The following is a 15,237-nucleotide window of genomic DNA, read 5'->3' on the forward strand; positions in this document are numbered from 1 at the left end:
CAGCTTCCATAAAGAGACAGACCACAATGGGAATTTCTGCCATAAGCTCATGGTAAACCTTGATGTTATAGTTAAAAACAATATCAATATTTTTCGCATGAAAATTGCATGTTTGTGCACTCGAGTCTAAAAATGGAATATGCTGTAGGTATCAGGGGAACAGCGCTAGGCTGGTTTAAATCTTATCTGTCTGACAGATTCCAGTTTGTTCATGTAAATGATAAATCATCTTTAAACTCCAGAGTTAATTGTGGTGTACCACAGGGTTCAGTACTTGGGCCTATTCTCTTTACTATATATATATATATATATATATATATATATATATATATATATATATATGCTTCCAATAGGTCAAATTATCAAACAGCATAGAATAAATTTTCACTGGTACGCTGATGATACTCAGCTTTACTTATCCATAAATCCTGATGAACCCAACCAGTTAGATAGACTACAAGCATTTTTGATCAGGACATGTCATTTAAATCCCATATTAAAGGTTTAAGGTTTCTAGGATTTCCTTCTTTCATCTCCGGAACATTGCCAAAATTAGAAATATCCTTCAAACTTTTCCTTTTTGATAAAGGTTATAGTTAGAGTGGCTTAGGTTATCCTGAGCTATCTTCCTTATTTTTTACCTCCATCTTCTTCCCTCCCCGTTGGATGGAGTAAGGGGGAGTCAGGTTTAGCCTAACCCGGCTCAGTTATGGTTGAGGTGCAAACACACCCTCCATTTCTGCTACCTGTATGACCCCCTCTCTTTTCCAATGGTTATGGTCAATCTGACATAGAGAGGTTTCCCAATCGTTGTGGTTTTTAGTATAACAATGGCCATCAGTGAGCTCTAGATGGACAAACTGTCTACTTTTAAGGCTAGGCTTAAAACTTTCCTTTTTGATAAAGCTTATAGTTAGAGTAGCTTAGGTTATCCTGAGCTATCTCTGTAGTTATGTTGCTATAGGCTTAGGCTGCTGGAGGACATAATGACCACTTTCACTCTCTTCTACATTCTCACACTACTTTCTAATTCTGCATTATTTGCTGTTATTTCAGTTTTTAACTTTATGTTCTCTCTCTTTTCTCTTCCTAGAAGCTACACCTGGCCTGGCTCTGTGTCTACCTGTGACACCTTTCTGGAGAGGGGCATCGTCCGAGCTTCTGCTGGCAACAACTTAATGCTCACCCTCTACCGATGATCCACATGGCCCTGTCTTTCAGTGTTTAACCCTTTCTCTCTCCTAGACATGGCGATTGACTGAGCTTTTACTGTAACTAATTATATCTGCTCTCTTTCAGACTCTAACCTTGAAAACTGGCTCAGAGTTTATCTGTTCTTTCTTTCTAGGTGAAATGACTAAAGGAGCTACATCCACTAACATTTACTTTTCCTTCCCATAGAAAGTACTCCTGGATCAGTGTTTCTTTGTTCGCTTTGTGTCTCTGCTCTGTTCTTTCTCTCAAACCCCCAGTCGGTCGTGGCAGATGGCCGCTCACACTGAGCCTGGTTCTGCTGGAGGTTTCTTCCTGTTAAAAGGGAGTTTTTCCTCTCCACTGTCGCTACATGCATGCTCAGTATGAGGGATTGCTGCAAAGTCAACGCCAGTGACTGTCCACTGTCTCTACATGCTCATCTAGGAGGAGTGAATGCTGCAAGTCACTGACTAGATGCAATCTGCTGGGCTTCCTTAGACAGAAAAACTTTTATCCAATTTGAATAAATAACTGAATCTAACTGCACTGTTCAATGGTTACGATTAATTGGAATGTATGTACCTGACTTTTGTGAAGTGCCTTGAGACAACATGTGTTGTGAATTGGTGGTATATAAATAAACTGAATTGAATTGAATTGAAAAATTATTTACTGAACCCACAGGGATACCAGATAAATGGTTAATTTACACCTGTTTTAAAAGTGATTGTTTACTGATTCCTGGAAAGAGGTGCGTGAGCTTATTGGTATCTTTAGTGGATAGAGTAAAACAGTCCATGGAGGAGGATAATTATTTTTTGCTTTTTCACTGTAACATGCATGAGTGCATGCATGCTGTAACCAGATTAGAAGTTAAAATGACAACACAAAAATGTCAACATAACCCTCCAACACAAACTTTTGCATGGTTTGTGTTAAATCTAGATTCATTTCATTTGATTATTGTGGATTTTTCTCAGTAATTATTATCTAACTATCTGTCTGGAGGTGAATAAATAAGGCACAGATCAAGTTTAGATTATCATAATTAGATTGTAATCCAGGATTAGATTATAATGTTCTCACATGTTCTCTTTTTACTGAGTCCCACTGTACAAATGTCATTTAAACTGTAAATTTGGTTAAAAATTTCATTGCTCATCAGTATGAGACACGTGGGCAGAAATACAAAAGTGTAACGAGCTGCACGGTGGTGCAGTTGGTAGCACTGTTGCCTTGCAGCAAGAAGGTTCTGGGTTAAATTCCCGTCAGGGGGTCTTTCTGCATGGAGTTTGCATGTTCTCCCTGGGTACTCTGGTTTCCTCCCACAGTCCAAAGACATGCCTGTTAGGTTAATTGGTCTCTCTAAATTGCCCTTAGGTGTATGAATGAGTGTGTGCATGGTTGTTTGTGTGTTGCCTTGCGATGGACTGGCGACTTGTCCAGGGTGTGCCCCGCCTCTCGCTCATGGAATGCTGGAGATGGGCACCAGCTTCCCCGCGACCCACTATGGAACAAGTGGTAGAAAATGACAAAAGTGTAACATACAGCTTACATGAATGCATTGATTGTCTGCTCTGAGTAAACTTATTTGATAAGATGCTGAAAGTGTTTGTCTTCTTTCTGTCACTGCATAAAATAATATAATAAATATTATATTTCTGTATTTGTTGCATTATTGATATATGTAGTAATATCTACTGTACTTTGAGCTGGCGAGAAACTAAAATATGTTGCATGCTTTAATTGGGTAATTGGGTGTCTCTTATTTCTTAAATCTACAGGATCAAATTAGGGTGTCATTTTAAATTTATTTTATCTAACAATTTGCAAAAATCTTAAATTATTCCTTGTTGTTTTATATTAAAACTCCAAACAGCCAAGCTTTGTCATCTTTAAAAGTCATTTTGAAATTTAGCGCAGGTTTTTGACAGGCTTTTAACATTTTTCCTTGGAGTCTGGTTTGTTCAGTCCAGCTCCTGACCCAATATTCATGTGGGCATTAAAATGCTCCAAAGATCAATTGACAAACTTAAACTCAAACCAATTTCAAGTATGACCTGTGGATACTTAGCATGTCATCACTAATTGCATTTTTTTTTGCTGCATCTGCAAGACAAGCCAAGGTAACAAAGTATTGCAAGTGTGACATACCAACCTTCCAATGATAAGAGATATTAACATTTTTAGGAAATTTAAACATGTTAAAGAAGTTATAAGACTAAAAAAGTACTAACAGAAAATTAAAATACAAAAGACAGCAAAAAATAAATAAATAGACAATAAGTTAAGGTAAAAAAAAATACTGTTCAATGGCTGTGCAGCTGTTGGCAAAAATGATAAAACCAATCAAAGAAACTGGAATAAATTAGGTCAAAAGGGCGACTACAAGCAACAAAGCTATTAAGGATCTAAAAATAGAATTTGTAATTTTTTATGCATTTAAGTTTAGGGTCCTTATTGTAATAATAAGTAAAACTTTAGGTAAAACACATCAACTGCAGAAAAGGAACAATGAAGGAAGCAGAAATACTGTACAGGAAAATGAGAAATTCTGGCTTCTGAGAAGAACAATTTAAATAAATCAGGATTGTCTCAAGACTTTTGCACAACGTTGTAACTCCAGAAGTGAATGAAACCCTTTTAACATCTGGGAATTTCTGCAGCTCTTAGCATTTAAATCGATATGTCATTTCGACGCTAGGTGGCAGGAGATCACTCCTTATCAAAATCACCATGACAACATGCAGGCGGCTTCAAGGATGCTGTTGGAAGAATCTGAAGCAGTCTGTGACGTAATGCGACGGCGTTAGAAAGAGAGCGAGCGGGACCCCGGTGCTGCCTTTAGGTGTTGCTCCTAAATTTCAACTCCAACGATAATCGGACACATTTACAGTTATTAGATTTGTAAAACGGAACCATGTCTTCAAAATGTTACACTGTTAATGTCTCCATATGAACGTTTACCATCACTAGTAGTAAAATAAAGTAACAAATAACGGCATGTTATGGTGGTTTATAAATTGTGCAGACTTGGACCAAAGACGAGAATGTGTTATAAAGTACGTTGCAAACGTATTGATTCCTATTTTTCACATCTCGCAACAACACATTTCAATAAAGTTTCATTGTAATTTCATGCGTTTGAAAGATTCAAAGTAGAGCATAAATGTGAAGGGGAGGAAAAATGAGACACTTTTCTTTTTTACAATTAAAAATCTAAGCATTTATATTCAATCCCCTTAATTATGAAAGCAATGCTTATCAAGTAGAGCCCACCTGTGGAAAACTGAATCTCAGTATAAATGCGGATGTTCTATGAAGACCTTAGAGGTTTGTTAGAGAACATTAGTGAACAAACTGTTTCATGAAAGCCGAAGAACACAACAGACAAGTTTAGGGAGAAAGTTGTGGAGAAGTTTAAAACAATGCTATGGTACAAAACAATATCACAGGCTTTGAATATGTCATGGATTATTGTTTAGTCCATGGTGGCAGCATTATGCTGTGGCGATGCTTTTCATCAGCAGGGACAAGGAAACTGAGCTGAGGAGAAGATGGAATATTGTTAAGTACAAGTGATCCTGGAGGAAAACCTCTTACATGCTGCAAAACACTTGGACATTCTCCTTTTAGCAGGACTTTAAACATGGAGCCAGAGCTACAATGGAAAACACATTCAGGTGCTAGAATGGCCCAGTTAAAGTCCAGACCTAAATCCAATCTGTAAATCACAGGAAAGTTTAACAACTTAGGTTGTTGAAGCAGGGACAACCCCCCCATCCAATGGGACTGATCTTGAACTATTTTGCAAAAAAAAAAAATGAGCAAGAGTTTTACTCTCTGCATCTGCAAAGAGACATTATATAAACTACTTGCAACTTTAAATTGCAACTTTAATTTCAGTGAAAAATACTTCCAAAAAGTAGTGCCCCACGTGGGCTAAATAAAAAAGCACTTCACACTTTGTGTTGGTCTGTCACATAAAATTAAAATAAATACTTTGATGTTTGAAGTTTTAACTTGACCCTTATAAATTTTAAGGGATATAAAAAAAATCAACCTCTTATTAACCTTTTATTTATTCCCTAGAATTGGCTTTATGGCTTCATTTATCCTACTAGAAAAATAAACAGACATGTACAACTAGGGAACAAATAACAGGTAAAATGGATGTTTACTTTTATTTCATATTTATAGCGCTCATTGTGGAAAAAAACATCTCCTGCAAAAATTAAAACTAACATTACTGTTGACATACAGGAGCACAAATTGATATATAGACATGGTTAATGCAAACAGATAAACTTTCATGTAGAGTAGCACCAACAGCCACAGTTCAATAGCATTGATCTTCACCGGATACATCTTAAAAGAGAAATCCAGTAAACTTCCAGAGCAACCTGAAGACAAAGACATTAAACCAGGAAAATATGTTGCTGGCTTCTTATACTGTGTTCTATTTACCTCTGAAGTTGAAATTTGGAAAGACCTCCAACCCAACTTAAACATGTTCCATTTCCAATTTCCAAACAAGTGGGATTTGGACTGTTCTGCTCAGTGACCCGGCTAACTATTATATCACCAATATACACTCACCGGCCACTTTATTAGGTACACCAGTCTAACTGCTCGTTAACCCAAATTTCTAATCAGCCAATGACATGGCAACAACTCAATGCATTTAGGCATGTAGACATGGTCAAGACAAAGTGCTGCAGTTCAAACCAAGCATCAGAATGGGGAAGAAAGGTGATTAAAGTGACTTTGAATGGATGGGCTACAGCAGCAGAAGACCACACCGGGTGCCACTTCTGTCAGCTAAGAACAGGAAACTGAGGCTACAATTTGCACAGGCTCAACAAAATTGGACAATAGTAGGTTGGAAAAACGTTGCCTGGTCTGACGGAACTGCCTTGTATCAATGGTTCAGGCTGGTAGTGGTGGTGTAATGGTGTGGGGGATATTTTCTTGGCACACTTTGGGCCCCTTAGTACCAATTGAGCATCGTGTCAACGCCACAGCCTACTTGAGTATTGTTGCTGACTATGCCCATCCCTTTATGACCACAGTGTACCCATCTTCTGATGGTTACTTCCAGCAGGATAACACACCATGTCATAAAGCATGAATCATCTCAGACTGGTTTCTTGAACATGACAATGAGTTCACTGGACTCAAATGGTCTCCAGAGTCTCCAGATCTCAATCCAATAGAGCACCTTTGGGATGTGGTGGAACAGGAGATTCGCATCATGGATGTGGAGCCGACAAATCTGCAGCATCTGTGTGACGCTATCATGTCAATATGGACCAAACTCTGAGGAATGTCTCCAGTATCTTGTTGAATCTATGCCACGAAGGATTAAGGCAGTTCTGAAGGCAAAAGGGGATCCAATCCGGTACTAGCAAGGTGTACCTAATAAAGTGGCCAATGAGTGTATGCTCATAACAATGTATTTCTTTACATTTTTTGCCTTCTTCTAAACACTGTAACAACATACTCACTCAAGAATGCTACAGTCGTAGTGAAATATTCCTCAAATATGCAATTAAATATTTTTTATTTTGTCTATTTTTATGTTTTAGATGCAAGGCAGTGGTCAAGGATGGAAGAAAAGTTAGACTTTTCCTCTCAAAACCGTGTCTATGAGGGACCCATCTATTAATTTTGTCCAACGTGATAATTAAAATGTTCAACTTCTGAGTATAAATGGAATCCATAATTAAATCGAGTCTCTCAAGCATGCATTTAGTACCAATGGATGTTTTTTCTGTGTTTAATGATAAACCACAACAGCATACTGACAGTATGGTGGTACTAATTAGACAGCGTGGTTTTTACTGCAGTAGTAGTAAAATTTCTGAAAAATCATTGGTCTATAGAATCCAACAAGCTAAATTGGATTATCTCCATTAAACGTTCCAGGCACGAAAAACACCGATTTCTAAAATAATCAAACTGAGCTAGTAGATGTGAGATTTTTTTTCTTTTTTATATTTTTTCAGATTAATATTCACTATAAAAATTATAGAAAAAAAAAAGACAATTTCTCGATCATTTCCTTGCGGGTAACTTTTCCAACAGCCCATGAACGCATCAGGGCTGCTCCGCTTGCAGCTTGGAGCGGACCGCGCCACACATGAGTCAGGGAGCGACCTCTGAAGGAGCCAGAGCAGCAGTGGGTGAGCATCTCTCCATTCATGATTCTGATTGCGGTTTCTTCTGGTGTCTCATTTGATTTTTTCTTGTAACGGCGAGTTTACAGAAAGCTCGGAACATCAGCAGCTCTGTTTGTCTCTCTGTCAGATCTTAACACTGATTCTCCTGCAGGGATGCTGCAGCGTCTCCGCAAGCAATTTGTTTCACATTGTAACTCTTGACTTCGTGTTTGTCGGCTGACAAGTCAGGGCTGAGTAGCTGCTATTATTCCACAAAAACTCCAATGACTATGACTGTCTTTCAGCTGCACAAAGTTGTGTCGTTAAACGTGATTTCTGGTGTTTGTGGGAGTTTTCGAGGAGCTCACACCTGCATTAATTAGGAGGTAATTTGTGGGCGCTCGTTCACTGTGTCCTCCTCAAACGAGCTAACCTGCTTTCTATGTGAAACAAGTTCAAATGGTGCCTTAAGGCGTATTACTGTAGAAGAAAAAGGTTTAAATTATTTGTGTCACATGTGAAATGTGTTTTGTTTATAACATCCTTTTTTATTTAGTTTTTCTGTTTGGAAAACAGTTTTTCTCAACTTTTGTTTCAGGGAAGCATCCAGGTTGAATCATCAACAGAAGAGAGGGGATCAGGATGACCACAGCATCATTAAGGGTCAAATGTCCACAGCTTCTGTGATGTTTTCTGGTGAACCTCTCCTCCTGGTTATCTCCGGCTCTCGTTCCCTGCCCTGATGCTCCCTCCAGTTCTGCTCCTTGGGACCGGCAAGCACAAAAAGGAACTATCAGGAAACATTATGACTGAGAAGAAGCATGTGGTTGAGGTTGGGTCCCTCTGCAGACTGAGAGTCATATTTTTAATGAGGCAAAGTTGATGGACAGGAAGCTCTTCCCTGATTTTGGATTTGACATTCATGCACCATAACTGGGAAGTAGTTTGGAAGGGAACTGAAATACTCTGAGCAGGTATTTCCCTTCGTTCCCGGAAAGGTTGGATATTTAGTGACCGGAGAAAGATGGAAACAGGAGCCGAGGTGAGTCCACATCAGCACCAGAGGAGGAAACCTGTGTTGCATGGATTGGAGGACCAGAAAAGGGTGAGTTGAGGACAAATCGTTTTCTTCTCTTCAGTATTCCTGCTCCTGGTTGATGTTCAGGTGGAGCATCGATGAGCAGAAACAAGCAACTCTATTCTGATCATTTTAAAAGTGTTTAAGCTTTCTTCATTTCATCTTAATTTCTGCCAACATGGAAGGATGCATGATTGATTCCGAGCAGTAGACTGACTCAATAAAGTATTATTTAATGGTTTTCTGTTTGTATGGAGAAATGTATTAGTGGTCTGCAGGAGGAGTAATAAAATATCTAATATTATAACTCATTTTACCTCTATTGTTTGTGCTTCTCATTTTGCTTATTAAATTAACAGAGACATGTTTTTATATGCAACCATTCTTGTTGCTCATTCAGCATTTTATTTAGTGACATTTTACATTAAAATGTAACCTTGCTGTTTTTTTTTTTTTGGCTAAAAAGCATGTTTAGAAAGCAGGCGCATACTGTTTCCGTTTCTCTGGTTGCCTTTTGATACCCAGAGGTTTGTTGCAGATTTACAAAATATGATATGATGCGTTAGGACATGATCCTGATGTGGCTTCAGATGGTTAGTATCATCATGTTGTGTAGCTTTGTATCTAAGCACTCTTGCAGAAACATTCAGAAATGTCAGGGAATCTTGTGGCTTTCCTCACTGTCTGAGACAGAGCAGATATTTTTTTTCTCCTCCCAGTGACAGTGTGCAGCTGTGATAGATTGGTACGGGCACCAGGCAACAAGGCCGTGCAGTTTAAGTGGATGTCTGATTCAGAGTGTATTTGTATTCTCTTTTTAACGCACAGACACAGCGAGGTGCAAAAAACAGCCACATTTTATAAAACACAACATATCAAACTCTATATTCATGCTTTGTGCTGTTTAACCGTTTTCTCTAATCTTGTGGTGTATTGTGAAACACAATCTTGTTTTGTGAAATGTTGTGGTTGTGATTCTCTTCTGTTGTCGTCATAATATATGAAATTGTAAATGTGTTTTGTGAAATTTGGTGACAGTTTCTTTGTGGGTCTTCTGTTCTCTGAAATTCATGTAAGTTGAACAGATCAGAAACATGTGTTCAGCTCTTTTCCTGCTAAATGAGCAAGAAGGATCTCTGTATACTTTAAGTGAAGCCATTGAAGGCACAACATGGATGTTGGAATTGCGTGAAGAACATTTACGCTTTCTTAGAGCACACTTATGTTAGTTTGCACCAGTTAGTGAAGCCCTAGAGATCCTCTTTGTGTTTGACATAGTGTAGCCTACATTTTTAAAACCACCCAAGCTGTGTTTATTGCAAGCAGTGATCCGTACATATACCTGAATCAACCTCCAATTCATAGTAATGCAAAGTAAAGCCCACAAATCAGGAAAAAACACTTGGAGAGCAACTTGGACATCTGTTTAGAATGAATGCTGGCAGTTTTTCATCTATAAATACATTCAAATCACTGGATGCGAAAACTATGAATTAGTCTTAAATTTATTTCTGGAGTTCTGTAAAATGTGTGCTAGTTGTCACATAAAAAAAAGATAATATATTTCTTACCTGTCTCAGGCCTTTCCCTTGTAAATTATTGATTTGATCAGGTGTGTTAAATGAATCACCTGGGAATATGTAGAACATGAATATTAATTCATCAGACCGTAGTCCCAGCTGGTGTTTTCCAATTTCCCACACTGCCGAGCATCTCACTGGCTGCTTTTTTTTTTTTTTTTAGATGCTGGCAACGGATAAGTGATGGAAAGCGTTAAAAAATGTTGTTGCTGAAGGTTGGAAGGTTGAAAGTGCTTGAATTTTGGATTAGTAGTTTAATGCCGAGTGGAGCTATGGTTGGATTGTTTTCTAAAACTCCATCGATTTCAGTAGCTTGCTTTTTAGATAAAACAAAAAAAATATATTCAATATAATTTAGTTTTAAAAAGGGTGGCTTGTCCTCTTCAGGTTGGAGGGGAGTTCCTGCCTCAAGTGGAGGAGTTTAAGTATCTCAGGGTCTTGTTCACGAGTGAGGGAAGAATGGAGCGGGAGATCGACAGACGGATCGGTGCAGCTGCCACAGTAATGGGGGCGCTGTGCCGGTCCATTGTGGTGAAGAGAGAGCTGAGCTGAAAAGCAAAGCTCTCAATTTACTGGTCGGTCTACGTTCCTACCCTCACCTATGGCCATGAACTTTGGGTCATGACCGAAAGAACGAGATCACGGATACAAGCGGCTGAAATGAGCTTCCTCCGTAGGGTGGCCGGGCACTCCCTTAGATATAGGGTGAGGAGCTCGGCCATCCGGGAGGAGCTCGGAGTAGAGCCGCTGCTCCTCCACATTGAGAGGAGCCAGTTGAGGTGGCTCGGGCATCTATACCGGATGCCTCCTGGACGCCTTCCTCGGGAGGTGTTCCAGGCACGTCCCACCGGGAGGAGGCCCAGGGGACGGCCCAGGACACGCTGGAGGGACTATGTCTCTCGGCTGGCCTGGGAACGCCTTGGGCTCCCCCTGGAGGAGCTGGAGGAGGTGTCTGGAGAGAGGGACGTCTGGGCGTCTCTGCTGAGTCTGCTGCCCCCGCGACCCGGTCCTGGATAAGCGGAAGACGACGAACGAACGAACGAATTTAGTTTTATCAAAACGACAAATCTCAGGGAAATTCAATATCAAATTACATCAAATCCGTTATCCTCCAAATGTATATAAATTGAGCTGTTTCCAGTACACCCCAATCAGTTATGCATTTACTGTACATACAGTCCAATCCATAATACAATAAAATGCAATTCAGTTGATCATTTAATGCAGGGTGATTAACAGTTGTCTATCCAAGGAATCCTGAATGTCTGCATTGAGATGTTTTTGCATGATTTTGGAGAAATCCCTCATCCTGAGCAAGCATGTAGCATCAGTGAAGACAAACCCCTCCCATTTAACAAAAAAACTCTTCAAGAGAACCAGGCATAGTAAGAACATCTGTCTGTCGTGTAGTGGGAGCTGGACCAGGAGTAGTTTCTATAGGACAGAAAAACGAAGAGATTACACAATGTTAATGGCAGTATTAGCTCTATCAATGGTTTAGCCAAGGGAACGGACATGGCTAAAGACAGAATCACTGAGTTAGGAGTATGGAAAAGGAAAAGAAGACTGTATACAGAGGTAATGGCAGCAATAGGCCTTTCAATGGCTTCTACCGGGAAAAAGTCAGAGTCTAATGATCTCCCTTCTAGTGAGACTGAAGCGCATATATCTCTCACATTTCTAACAAAGATTAGATTTAAATCGAAGTGAGGCGTCCACCAAAATTAATTGAGAATGCAGTGTATGCTTTATTATGGAGTTCACTAGTCTGTTTGCCTTTCATTTCTGACCCTTTTGTTGATAATCAAATAAATCATTTTGTTTCTTTACATCATCTGATTTGTAGAGAAAGATTATAATTTTGAGTATAGATCCACAGTTGAAGAATACATTATTTTACTGGACAGATGAACACTAAAAATCACATTGAAACTTCCAGAATAGAGGTTGAATTTCTCTGAGGAGGGTCTAAGAACCCTTCAGCAGTGACTCGTCTAGATTTCAGCTTCAGTTACAGCTTTAACTGCTGCAGCAGCAGGAGTTGGAAACCAGACAAGTCCAGATGCTTGCCGGTCTCCGGGGAAAAGAGGTTGCGGTAGACTGAACCAATGCTCACCTTCCCTCTTAATGGACTTCTACCAACTTAAATAAATTGAAAGCACTGATGTAGTCCTGTTTTCACAGGGGCCTCCCATTGTTGAATTACTGCAGGCTTCCATTCAACATTCAACGTCCTTCAGCAATTACCTTGGCTTTGTGAGTTTGAGATTCTGCATGCGATATTCACCTAGTAGGAGATAATTGGATTTTGTTCCCTTTGTGGATCTGCTGTCACACATCTCCTGCTCTGTATATTAAGGTTCAATGAGTAGCAATCATAGACCTGCATGAAAAAGGCACTGAAAGGGATGTGTTGTATTGTATGGAGGGGAATCAGGGTTGTGTGTTTGATGGAGCAGACTTTGTTGCCACCAGTGAGGCACATATTTGTCGTTTGATATTCATGGTATTCATTAAACATGGATTTTCTGGAATTAGATCTTTAGTGCAGTGAATCGTTCGTCAGCAGATAAGATAAAGGAGCTCAATTAAGCAAGCTTATTTAAACATTTATGAAGAAAGGTCGACACCAGATGCAGAAGATGTCTGCTGCATATCCTGCCACTTTGTATAAAAAGGCACAAAACGTTTAGAAATCACTTAGAGAAACTAAAGCTTTGTTTAAAAAAACTCTGGAGCAGCATGTAGTTTTGCAGCACTTTGCATTGGTCAGGATGTGTGGGGTTCTTTAATGCCAATAAATTAAAGCTTTATAGAATTTGGTTTTATTCCAAAGAATTAACTACAAGAGATTGAGAAACAATAGTTACAGCTCTTCTTTTAGAATGTTTTCTCATTAAACACGCAGAACTGAAGGTTTTCTGTTTGGTTATTCATTTTTAAAGTGAACCAGAACTTTTAAAGTTTTTCTTGTTTTTTGTTTGTTAGTTCTTTGAAACCTTCCAACCTAAAACAGCAATTATTATCCTGCAGGTAAAGTTGGTCTGAAGAAAACAATTAAACACTGCATCCAGAATTTCTGATTATTTCTCATCAAATTTTTAATTATAAAGTCTGTTGTGTGACTCAGAGGATTCTTTCTAAACCATCTCTTATATTGTTGCAAACCAAACTTTTTATGCATGATGTGCACCTGTCTTCACATGCACTTTGACCCTGGTTGTTGTGTTTACTTGGCATAAGCTACAAACCACAACCAAACCATGAAGGTTTTTACAACTTTATTTTAGGTTTTGGTAAGATTTAGACCTGTAATGGTTTGATGTAGATATGTCACCATTAAACTAGACTGGGCAGAAGGAGGCTTTATTGAGAGACTGTTAAACTGTCAAAAACACGCTACATATGATTTGGAAGAATCATGGGCAATGATTACTGTTTCAACGCTTTCTGTAATGACATCATTGTGCCTGTTACTGTTACCTAGCTAACCAAGTAACAGGTAATTCATTTTTCATTTCAATATAGATTAGAATAGATTATTAGATTAGAATAAAATCGATTTTTTATTCTATTGTTTGGAGTACAGTACAGACCAAAAGTTGGACACACCTTCTCATTCAAAGAGCTGTCTTTATTTTCATGACTATGAATATTGTAACTTCACACTGAAGGCATCAAAACTATGAATTAACACATGGGGAATTATATACTGAACAAAAAAGTGTGAAACAACTGAAAATATGTCTTATATTCTAGGTTCTTCAAAGTAGCCACCTTTTGCTTTGATTACTGCTCCGCACACTCTTGGCATTCTGTTGATGAGCTTCAAGAGGTAGTCACCTGAAATGGTTTTCACTTCACAGGTGTGCTCTGTCAGGTTTAATAAGTGGGATTTCCAGCCCTATAAATGGGGTTGGGACTATCAGTTGGGTTGTGCAGGAGGTGGATACACTACACAGCTGATAGTCCTACTGAATAGACTGTTAGAATTTGTATTATTATTATTAACTCGATTGGGATCAGGTCCGGTGACTGTGGAGGCAGCACCCCATCACTCTCCTTCTTGGTCAAATAGCCCTTACACAGCCTGGAGGTGTGTTTGGGGTCAATAAATGATGGTCCAACTAAACGCAAACCGGATGGAATAGCATGCCGCTGCAAGATGCTGTGGTAGCTATGCTGGTTCAGTATGCCTTCAATTTTGAATAAATCCCCAACCGTGTCACCAGCAAAGCACCCCCACAACATCACACCTCCTCCTCCATGCTTCACGGTGGGAACCAGGCATGTAGAGTCCATCCGTTCACCTCTTCTGCGCTGCACAAAGACACGATGGTTGGAACCAAAGATCTCAAACTTGGACTCATCAGACCAAAGCACAGATTTCCACTGGTCTAATGTCCATTCCTTGTGTTCTTTAGCCCAAACAAGTCTCTTCTGCTTGTTGCCTGTCCTCAGCTGTGGTTTCCTAGCAGCTATTTTACCATGAAGGCCTGATTCACACAGTCTCCTCTTAACAGTTGTTCTAGAGATGTGTCTGCTGCTAGAACCCTGTGTGGCATTGACCTGTTCTCTAATCTGAGCTGCTGTTAACCTGCGATTTCTGAGGCTGGTGACTCGAATGAACTTATTGTCCGCAGCAGAGGTGACTCTTGGTCTTCCTTTCCTGAGGCGGTCCTCATGTGAGTTTCTTTATAGCGCTTGATGGTTTTTGCGACTGCACTTGGGGACACTTTCAAAGTTTTCCCAATTGTTCGCACTGACTGACCTTCATTTCTTAAAGTAATGATGGCCACTCGTTTTTCTTTACTTCGCTGCTTTTTTCTTGCCATAATACAAATTCTAACAGTCTATTCAGTAGGACTATCAGCTGTGTACTGTATCCACCTCCTGCACAACACAACTGATGGTCCCAACCCCGTTTATAAGGCTTGAAATCCCACTCATTAAACCTGACGGGGCACACCTGTGAGGTGAAAACCATTTCAGGTGACTACCTCTTGAAGCTCATCAACAGAATGCCAAGAGTGTGCGTAGCAGTAATCAAAGCAAGAGGTGGCTACTTTGAAGAACCTAGAATATAAGACATATTTTCAGTTGTTTCACACTTTTTTGTTCAGTATATAATTCCACATGTGTTAATTCATAGTTTTGATGCCTTCAGTGTGAAGCTACAATATTCATAGTAATGAAAATAAAGAAAACTCTTTGAATGAGAAGG

At 39.4% G+C, this 15,237-nt stretch overlaps 1 long non-coding RNA gene across 1 annotated transcript; it reads left to right on the forward strand.

The window, feature by feature from the left end:
- Nucleotides 1-7,028: 7,028 nt before the first annotated feature.
- LOC124867534 lies at nt 7,029-8,744 on the forward strand. Its single transcript, XR_007038087.1, has 2 exons — nt 7,029-7,379; nt 7,954-8,744. It is a non-coding gene; the product is annotated as an uncharacterized LOC124867534 (long non-coding RNA).
- The last annotated feature ends 6,493 nt before the right edge of the window (nt 8,745-15,237 follow it).

This window comes from Girardinichthys multiradiatus, chromosome 4 (assembly GCF_021462225.1).
Source record: "Girardinichthys multiradiatus isolate DD_20200921_A chromosome 4, DD_fGirMul_XY1, whole genome shotgun sequence".
Classification (NCBI taxonomy): Eukaryota; Metazoa; Chordata; class Actinopteri; order Cyprinodontiformes; family Goodeidae; genus Girardinichthys; species Girardinichthys multiradiatus.